Consider the following 8,705-nt stretch of genomic DNA (forward strand, 5'->3'; position numbering starts at 1 on the left):
TTTTTTAATAAGTTAACATATTACGGTAGGTATTTCATGTTATGTATTTAATAGGAATTTTATTGTCTAGTTACTACGTATCTGACAATCAATGATATAGTATTTATGTGAGTAATATGTATTCAATTTAGTAAAAATGGCTTCTCAGTGTTCTTTTGTTTGTTCTGAATTCATCATGGTTTCACGTTTGTGATTTTGCTGACATCCATTTTATGTTGGATGCCCTCGATCTAAAAAGCATGGTTTATTGTAAAATTTCTTGCATTCTAAAGCGCTTGTGTGTATTGTTATATTGTTGATTTTAATTTAGTATTTTTATAAACGTTGTTGTTAATTCAATACCATATTTGAGTTATCTCATGATTGATTGATTCTCAAAGAAGAAAAAATTATTGAAATATGTAACACATAAATAAGTGACTGTTCACAAATTCGATGTATTTTCGAGTTGTTTATTAAATTGTTATATATGTGATTATTTTAGTAGCTATTGATTTGCAATGAAATTTGAATTGTAATAATATGTTTTTTAAAGTATTATAATCAATATCATTTAATTCTTGTTGTTTTTTTTTCTGTAAATTTATCGACATTTTGTTCACGATTGAAAGTTTCCCTTTATGGAACTCAGAAACCCGTCATATTGTAAAAGTTTTAGGCATTAAATTTTCAGAATAAATAAACAAATAAACAAATAAATAAATAAAAATAAATAAAAACATAAATGAATAAATAATAATAAGATAAATTAAGGGGAAACAAATGAACATTTGTGAGTTGCTTGACACTTTAAAAGTTACAAAGTCGAATACAAAGTTCAAGTAACTTACAAAAACATATATGAAATGCTGATTGATATAATGATTTCAATAATTCGAATTACACTGAATGATTCATGTAAAGCTTGACCTTAAGTTAGAAATATCCTAATATTAAAGGCTAAATATTAAGGATGCGAACAGAAAAAACATAAATGGGTGTAAATGACATCTAATTACATTTATTATATGGCAGTGTTTCCAAGCAAAGTCAAAAACGACAACAAAAGCAACTGAAAACTTTTGTTTTTGTTTTTATATTTCTTTATTTTATGTTTTATTTTTTTGTTTCAGTATGTCAACCAGTCCTTTGTAACGACTCAGTATTCTTTGAGAATACTCCCTACGTTTTCGGTATAACGGCTAAATTACCTGTCGGAATTAGGTTAGGTAGACTCCAAGCTCACAGCATGACTGTAAGTATGTTTTTTGTCTAGGAGAATATGTTATCAATAAAGTGATTGCTTATTGAGCATAATAATAACTATATTCTAATTTCTGACATAATAATTGGAACATTTTAAAGACGTAAATGCAAATCCTTTCTAATTACCACGTAACCTAAACATTTACATAATTGTTAAATAGCAAGGGGTTGCATTTTGAGATGAATGTTTAATATCTCCGAAGGGGTTTATAAGTTAACTTTAAGATCGAGTCAACAAAAGGAATTTTAGATATACATGTGTGATTGGACACTTTATGTCTTTTTTATGTCTTTTTTTATTTCTGAGGCAATTCACAATATTAATATCAGAAGATAAATATAAAAGTATGAAAAATAATTCATGACAAAACATTTTCATCTTAGTAAAAGAATGCTGTATGGCAACTCGTATATAACTGTTAAATTAATATTCATACATATCTTATACTAAAAGGGGAAAGCTGTGAGGTACTCCATCGTGAGTGGTGACTCAACATACTTCGACTTGGATACTACAACCGGCGAAATCTATGTTGCTCAATCCTTATCAAAAGACGTAGAATCACTCGAGTTTGAAGCTCAGGCTGCAACTACAAATGCCCAAGCCAGGGCTCACGTATCTATCTATTGTATCAAGATATAACGAGGAAATGAATTGAATTGAAATATACATGTAGTTTGCTTCTTTACAATACTGTACAAAAGTAATAAATCCTTACTTTTACTTTTTCATAACAAATAAATAAATAAATAAGAAAAACAGATAAAAAAAAAACACCAACAACAGACAACACGATTCTTTACAATAGTATACTTATAAAAAGTGATAAATCCTTACTTTTACTTTTTTTCATAAAAAAAAAATAAAAAGAAAAAAAAAAGAAAAAAGATATGAGCCGTGTCATGACAAACCCAACATAGTGCTTTTGCGACCAGCATGGATCCAGACCAGCCTGCTCATCCACGCAGTCTGATCAGGATCCATGCTGTTCGTTTATCAACTCTATTACAAGTAGAGAAACTGATAGCAAACAGCATGGATCCTGATCAGACTGCATGGATGTGCAGGCTGGTCTGGATCCATGCTGGTCGCAAACCAATTATGTTGGTTTTGTCATGACACGGCTCATATAATAAATAAATAAAAAAAAACAACAACAACAGACAACAATATTTTTTAATATCTTCTAGAATTACAGTGCATCTTTTGTGTCATTACTAGTGAGGCCGTTGGTATGTTTTACGTTTTAGTTATCTCCAGATTGTTGAAGAGTCTATGATATATTGTTGTTCATTTCAAGTTATTCAGATTTACTCTGCATTGCTTGTTCACTCATTTTACCTATCGTATTGATGCCAAAAAGCGCATATTTAATTTACTTTTCTGTTTATAGTTCTGGATACAATTTTATCTTGATCACTTGGTATTTGAAAATAATGATGTACAATATACATAACTTCAGAAGAAGGTTTTCGTTATTGTGTGGGTTTTGTTTGTTTGTTTTTTGTTTTTTGTGCCCCCACGTTAGTGGCGGGCATTTAGATTTACCCTTGTCCGTCCGTCCGTATGTCTGGCCGTCCTTCGGTCCGTCCGTCCGTTCACTTTTGTGTCTCATGTAACTCAAAAAGTATTTGACCTAGAGTCATGAAACTTTATAGGAATGTTGATCAGCATGTGTAGTTGTGCACCTGGGTATTTTGGTCTGGATATTTTTAGTATGTTCAGAGTTATTGCCCTTGCTTAGTAAAATTTTGCAATTTTCAATTTGTGTCGCATGTAACTCAAAAAGTAATTGGCCTAGAGTCATGAAACTTTACAGGAATATTGATCAGCATGTGCAGTTGTGCACCAGGTATTTTCCTCTGGATTTATTCAGTATTTTTAGAGTAATTGCCCTTCACTAAGAAATTTTTTGCAATTTTCAACTTGTGTCGCAAGTTTCTCAAAAAGGATTTGACACAGTCATTAAACCTTATGGGCAGGTTGTTCAGCATATTTTAGATTTGCACCTGGGGTTTCGCTTGTGGATTTATCCAGTATTCGTAGAGTTATTTCCCTTGACTTAGTATAAAGATTGACTGAACAGTGGCGCGATGGGGGCACACGTGTCCTATAGACACATTTCTAGTTGTTTCTTTTTGGTTTTTTTTTTTTGGGGGGGGGGGTTACGTCACACCGACATAATATAACTCATATGGCGACGTTCCAGCGTTACCGGTGGAGGGAGGCCCCGGGTGTCCTTCCGTGCATTATTTCAGGCACGATCATGTACCTGAGTAGAACAACCGACGTTCCGTAAGCTTGCTGAATAGTTTTGACACATGAAATAATTCAAAGTCCTCGTCGTGTTTCGAATCAACAACGACCTTAACCACTCGTCACTGATGCCCCTATTGTACACTTCACTATGGAAGTTTGTGTTGTCTTGAGATACATTCTTTGCAGTGCGCGGATTGAATCAGTTGAAGACAGAGTACCAATGTTTCAGTGTATGACATCTTTGTAAAAGCCTTTGCAACCGAACATCATGTTAACCATTTCCAATTATCATTAATAATGTTATATGAATGATTTGATTACTTAAATATATAACATATAATGCTAGAAAAGTACTATCTAATATTAAAAGTACGTAGAAAGTATGTCATTCACACTTGATATTACGTAGTAGATATAAGCCGAAAACTGTCCAATATCAATGGTAGGATACTACGTCATCGCGCACCTGCTAAATGCTCCCACTTGGACCATTTTTTCGTCGACTCAAAGGTAAAATACAAATTTATTATAAGAAAACGTAAGAGTATTAAAAAATCAAGTAGCGCACCAAAGAATGGCTATAGTACTTGAGATAATTGTAAAAAAAGTTTATAGATTTATTGCCTGGTTTAGGCCTGAAAACGGGATAAGTGTTTTTCTCTGAATGCTCCCACTCGGACTTCACCCGAAGCATATATGAATAAGGTTGAAAACCTTCTTTAAAATTATTTTAACGTACCGGAACATAAACCGAGTCATGTATACCCATTATTCTATATAAGTGTCAAATGTTTTTATTCAAAAGTCAGTTTTTCTTTATTCTTTTTATAAAAATGGAAAATGCTCCCACTCGGACTCAACTTCAGAGATGCTCCCACTCGGACCTAAATATATACAAATTGCTGTCTTAAGATATTATTATCTTTTTTCAAAATATCTTTATATTCACGTTCATATATTCATATAATCAGTAAGAATTCAATGAAACAGCATTTTTAAAATACGATACTAATATTTAAATTACTAAACAGTCTCGTAAATATGTCTTCTTAGAGGATTAGTATAAGGGAAAAAAGTTGTGTTGAAACAATTCTTCGTTTAAAAGAGTTGCTTAAATAAGAAACAAATTGTTTATACATTTTAAAAATGTAATAACGTTTTGTTTTGCAGAAAGTATTTGTATTTGTGACCAGTATGGGAAAAGGTATAAACCACATTGCGACGTAAGGAAGCACATGGCAGGACATCTTGGCACGGCAAAGCTGGAGCAAATATTTTAGATACCAACTGTTGATATATCTCATTGAGGAGGAATACTCTAGAAAACACAAGAATAATAGTTCTTTGAAGTAATTGTCTTTTGTTCAGTTTTTTGCGTTAATTTTTGGACAATGTGTCATAAAGGATCAATTCATCTGAAATTGCACTGGAGGATAGATTTCACGCAAACAAGAATGACAACTCTCCAGTTTTGGAGTTAATGCTCTTTGTATTCACTATCATTAGTTTGCAAGGACCATACCTCTAAAGGTATTTGAGATATAAACTTAAAACTTTATATTGAACATGTTTAATAGAAGTGAATAGCAGAGCATAAGGACCAGAAGTGTTCACTTAATGCTTCTTTGTTGTTTTTCTTTGTTTTTTTTCATGGGAGTGTTATTTTTGTCATGATTTATTATGTCTAGGCTATAACTTTTCATTAATTTTCACGAGTATCATTACTTGGAATATTTTCACGTATGTAAGGGTTACTTCCCCTTTAAAATGTTCTTGGGGGATTTTGCTGTCTGTGATTCCTTCTTGTATTATTGCTATTATTTTAACGTCATTCAAATATCCTGAAATCATTTTTCTATGATTTTATTCATATATATATAATGCTCAAATGAAGATTTATCAATATTGTATGTTCCGAAAAGCATTATTTGTTAAGATAATACCGGAATTACATTTCATAAAGGGAGGTAATTAGAAATATATTTTCTATAAGTGTAAGTTGAATCTTTAAAAAAAACAAGAGCTGTCACAGGAGACAGCGAAGCTCGACTAATGAAATACTGGACGCAGTAAGGAGGACAAAACTATGAAAAGAAAAATCAATTATGTATAATTATATATTAAGTTATAGTAAAAAAATAATATTTGTTAACATAAATTCCAAGATCAAGGGGCATAATTCTAGAAATAGTCATGCTAGAGTTATGGACCTTGTCACACAACATTTGTGTAATGATAAGAAAATATATATTTGAAGTTTGAAGTAGATACCTTAAAAAGAAAAGAAGTTATTATATTTCTTAAAGAAAATCCTAAGTTCAAAGAGAGATAAATCTGTAAATATTGCATCAAGAGTTATGAACAATGTCACATAAAATGTAATTGTTGATAAGGAATAAGTATTTGAAATTTGAGGTAGATACCTTTAAAAATAAAAAAGTTATAATAAGAAATAACATTTTTCTAGTAAAAAAATCTAAGTTTATGGGGAGATAATTCTTGCAATATTGGTGCTAGAGTTATGAACCTTGTCACATAAGATGTGGATGATGATAACGTAAACATATTTGAAGTATGAAGTTGATCCCTTTAGAAATAAATAAATAAATAACAGAAAAAAAAATATTTTTTATGGAAAATTCTAAGTTCGAAGGGAGATAAATCTGAAAATATTGGTGCTAGAGTTATGAACCTTGTAACATAAGATGGGGATGATGATAATGTAAGTACATTTGAAGTATGAGGTTGATCCCTTAAGAAATAAAGAAGAAAGAGTAAGAAATAGTACTTTTTGAGGAAAATTCTAAGTTCAAGGGGAGATAAATCTGAAACTATTGGTGCTAGAGTTATGAACCTTGTCACATAAGATGGGGATGATGATAAGGTACATATATTTGAAGTATGAGGTTGATCCCTTAAGAAATAGGGAAGTAACAGTAAAAAATAGTATTTTTTAAGGAAAATTCTAAGTTCAAGGGGAGATAAATCTGAAAATATTGGTGCTAGAGTTATGAATCTTGTCACATATGATGTGGTTGACGATAAGGAACATATATTTGAAGTTTGAAGTTGATACCTTAAGAAATGACAAAGTTATAGTGAAAAATATTTTACTGCACCAAAACTTTAATCTAAAATCTGGACGCGGCCGCCGACGCCGACGCCGGGGCGAGTAGGACAGCTCTCCATATACTTCGTATAGTCGAGCTAAAAATGAATGCATTATGCATACATGTATATTTTAATGATTACATATAATGTGGACAAGCATTTGCAGTACGTACTTTACATATTCCTTTATGTTTGAAAATTGTTTTAGTACCATAAATATTAATACATTTAATTTATAGACAATTTCAATTGGTAACAGCCTGAAATATAACTTACATGATCTTTAATTACCAAAATATGGTAAAGACTGTGATAAAAAATAACTATGTTCTTTGTTTTCTTATATTTTTTTTATTTAGGTAAAAATACGTACACATGATAACTTTCATACTTAAAATTGTCAAAGTTGTTAATAATTGTGACGCCGTAGTATGGCAGTACATTGAGTTTTTAACTAGTTCATGACAAAAATGATTTACATGTTGTTCTTTAATAAACTATTCAAATCAACCGATAGATATTGACTTCTTTATGTTCATAAACCTACCATTATGCTGTTTTAAAACCTAAATCACAAGTTTAACAAACACGCAAACCATTGGGTTTTAAATTATTAACAAGGTATTAAAGTCAGCAATTATTGAATAAATGCTGGCCTCTAATATGTGCACGAGTCCAACAGAATCTTAATCCGGGATGGTACTAAACAATGTATAATGACTTCTTTGTAAAACACCACAATTTTTTAACATCTAAACAAAACTTTATTCTTGAGATCCAAACTGCCCATTTAAAGTCTTATAGTCCTAGCTTGTTGTTGGCAATAATTTTGAATTATCCCTTAGGATGCAACACAAGCCAAGTGCACCTTTTTGTATAGTGATCCTGTCAGTTGAAACTTTGCCATGGCACCTTGTTCCTGACCAACGACGTCATTCTACAGAATCAAAGAAGTGATCTCTGTAAAAAGAATGAAAAGTTAATATTGCCAAACACAGTAGTTATTGACAAAATGGTGTTAAAATTGTGAGAATAATCCATAAAAGCTAACACAGCAATGCGCTTTCAAAATGTATAAATTTGGGTCCGAGTGGGAGCATCTCTGAAATCGAGTCCGAGTGGGAGCATTTTCCATTTTCATAAAAAAACCTTTAAAAGACTGACTTTTGAAGAGAAATATTTGAAACTAATAAAGAATAATGGGTAAACATGACTCGGTTTATGTTCCGATACGTTAAAATAATTTTAAAGAAGGTTTTCAACCTTATTTCATATATGTTTCGGGAGAAGTCCGAGTGGGAGCATTCAGAGAAAAACACTTATCCCGTTTTCAGGCCTAAACCAGGCAATAAATCTATAAACTTTTTTTACAATTATCTCAAGTACTATAGCCATTCTTTGGTGCGCTACATGATTTTTTAATACTCTTACGTTTTCTTATAATAAAATTGTATTTTACCTTCGAGTCGACGAAAAAATGGTCCAAGTGGGAGCATTTAGCAGGTGCGCGATGACGTAGTATCCTACCATTGAATATGTAAAATATTGAATTTCATGAAGTGCGTAGCGCCGAAGGGAATTCAATATTTTACTTATTGGTCAGTTTGAGGCTTATATCTTCCTTAAATTACTGCAATTACTATCAAATATCATGTTATTTATCGAAAATATAGAAACAATGTATTTTTGTGCTAAAAATGTACAATTTGAATGTTCAAGCAATTAAATTTTTCTTACTTCCAAAACCCTATTGGTAGCCTCTTGAATAACAAAATGTCCGTGGCATGAAATTTTCGTGTTTTGAAAAATGACCAATTATGTACATGAACACAATGATATACACAAAATATACCAGTTACACAAAATGTTGGACTTACAAGCATATAGTATACACCAATTTACATTGGGGATTTTAAAAGAATAATTATAAAAATAAATTGTTTACAAATTTGTGTTAAATCTCGGATATTTTGAATGATTAACTGAGATAATCTATGACTTTTAAGAAGGATTTATACTGACCATCAAGTGTTAAAATGTTTTTTTTTTACTTTACTACAACTATCACGGATGTAAAATGTTGTGTAAA

General features: G+C 31.2%; 2 long non-coding RNA genes across 2 annotated transcripts; one reads left to right on the forward strand and one right to left on the reverse strand.

The window, feature by feature from the left end:
* The first annotated feature begins 1,107 nt into the window (after positions 1-1,107).
* On the forward strand, positions 1,108-2,133 carry LOC132746473 (uncharacterized). Its single transcript, XR_009627982.1, has 2 exons — positions 1,108-1,234; positions 1,700-2,133. It is a non-coding gene; the product is annotated as an uncharacterized LOC132746473 (long non-coding RNA).
* Positions 2,134-6,959: 4,826 nt separating this feature from the next.
* LOC132746474 (uncharacterized) lies at positions 6,960-8,162 on the reverse strand. Its single transcript, XR_009627983.1, has 2 exons — positions 8,076-8,162; positions 6,960-7,576 (listed from the first exon to the last, which is right to left on the reverse strand). It is a non-coding gene; the product is annotated as an uncharacterized LOC132746474 (long non-coding RNA).
* Between the last annotated feature and the right edge of the window lie 543 nt (positions 8,163-8,705).

The sequence above is a fragment of the Ruditapes philippinarum genome, unplaced genomic scaffold (assembly GCF_026571515.1).
Source record: "Ruditapes philippinarum isolate M1 unplaced genomic scaffold, ASM2657151v2 ctg24468_1_1_1_1, whole genome shotgun sequence".
Taxonomy (NCBI): domain Eukaryota; kingdom Metazoa; phylum Mollusca; class Bivalvia; order Venerida; family Veneridae; genus Ruditapes; species Ruditapes philippinarum.